The sequence below is a fragment of the Elaeis guineensis genome, chromosome 9 (genome assembly GCF_000442705.2).
Source record: "Elaeis guineensis isolate ETL-2024a chromosome 9, EG11, whole genome shotgun sequence".
NCBI classification, from domain to species: Eukaryota; Viridiplantae; Streptophyta; class Magnoliopsida; order Arecales; family Arecaceae; genus Elaeis; species Elaeis guineensis.
The window spans coordinates 7,904,983-7,906,708 of NC_026001.2; the positions used below are offsets into that span (position 1 = coordinate 7,904,983).

The 1,726-nt window shown below is 49.4% G+C and overlaps 1 pseudogene; it reads left to right on the top strand.

The window, feature by feature from the left end:
- Positions 1 to 437: 437 nt before the first annotated feature.
- On the top strand, positions 438 to 1,720 carry LOC140851769 (N-glycosylase/DNA lyase OGG1-like; annotated as a pseudogene).
- The last annotated feature ends 6 nt before the right edge of the window (positions 1,721 to 1,726 follow it).

A 1,726-nucleotide genomic window follows, 5' to 3' on the forward strand; every position in this document is an offset into this window, starting at 1 on the left:
ACCATGTTGCTTGTGCCTAGAAAAAATTTGCTCAACTCCAAATGGGCTAGAGGAAATTGGCAAACTGTCAGTCTCCATTTAATCAGAGCATGAAGTAAGCATAATGATACCACACCACCCAAATAGAATAAGGATCAAATGACTTGGCCTTAAATTCCCCCACTGTATGTTAGTGCCTGGTTATGTTTGTACTACTCTGCATATGGATTGCCGGATCACTTCTCTAACGGCGCGTCTAAAATTGCAAACTTCTGTTCAGGATACCCCAAAAAAAATAAAATAAAATAAAATTCTCATCCATAGCTCGGTAACTTTACCGCCTGTTAGGCCCTAATGTCAAGCGATGTATCTTGGACCGTTGGGTGAATATAGATGACATCACAGCCGTTTTCCCTTCTCTTTCCCTCTTCCGAGCCCGAACCCCGCTCGCCGGAGCCATGACCAAACGGCGGCGGGTAAAACCTCGGCACCGCTGCCGGCCTCTACTCCTTCTCCTCCTCGGCCGCCTACACCACCAAAGAAAAACCCGATCGCTAACCCTAATCCTAAGCCCGCAGCCTTCCGGACCAAAACCCGGCGGTCCCTCGCCCCCTCTCTCCTCCCTTCCGCAGCCGCCGGCGAATGGAAGACCCTTCCCATCCCCCGCTCCGAGTTCTCCCTCCCCTCACCCTTCCCACTGGCCAGACCTTCCGGTGGAGGCGGACCGCTGCCGACTGCTTTACCGGCGTCGTTGGGTCCCACCTCCTCTCCCTCAAGCACCTCGAAGGCGACCCCGCCGGCCACGTCGCCTTCCTTCTCCACTGCCCCTCCTCCACCTCCGCTGCCGCCCGCTCCGCCCTCGCGGACTACCTCAATCTCGGCGTCTCTCTCGCTGACCTCTGGGAAGGCTTCGCCCAGGCCGATACCCGCTTTGCCGAGCTTGCCCGGCGGTTCGGCGGTGGCGCTCGCGTCCTACGGCAGGACCCGGTGGAGTGCGTCTTCCAGTTCCTCTGCTCCTCAAATAACAACATTGGGAGGATCGAGAGGATGGTCGGCGTGCTTTCATCGTTCGGGGAGTATCTCGGGACTGTCGGTGGGTTCGACTTCCATGAGTTCCCGTCGCTCGACAGGCTGTCCCTCGTCTCGGAACAGGAGCTCCGCGAGGCTGGCTTTGGTTACAGGTTTATTTTCTTTCACTTCCTCACTTTAATCCTTAACTGCGGTAATTAATTGCAAATTTATAGTTTTCGGAAGAAAAACAAAGCACATTAGTTTCAGAAATTTGATGAACAGATGAAAATTTGATGGAAGGGCATTTGCATTGTTTTCTTGGTAGCTCATGGAATTCAGAATATTAATGTTATGATGATTGAATCCCAAGTGGGGTGCATAGAGTTGAAGGGCGAAAAACATTTTGAATAGAAATATGGAATGTTGATATCAAATTGTTCTTGGTTGGTGGCTGTTTCGTGGATCTAATTCCGCTTTTGCTTGGTTGCTGGCTTTGGAGAGGTTGGTGACTTTGCATATTTTATTTAAGATGATTAGAAACAGTTATTAGCTAGGAAGAAGAGAGATGTTATTCTGGGATGGAGGAAAGATTGTATGGAATAACCATTTTATTCTGATCAATGATAGAATGGTTGCTGACTCTATCAATAGGAGGGTGAATAATCTGATACATTAATGAAGTTCAGATTTCACCTAATAAAACTGAGTTTGCTGCTAGTGGAAACTTTACTTATTG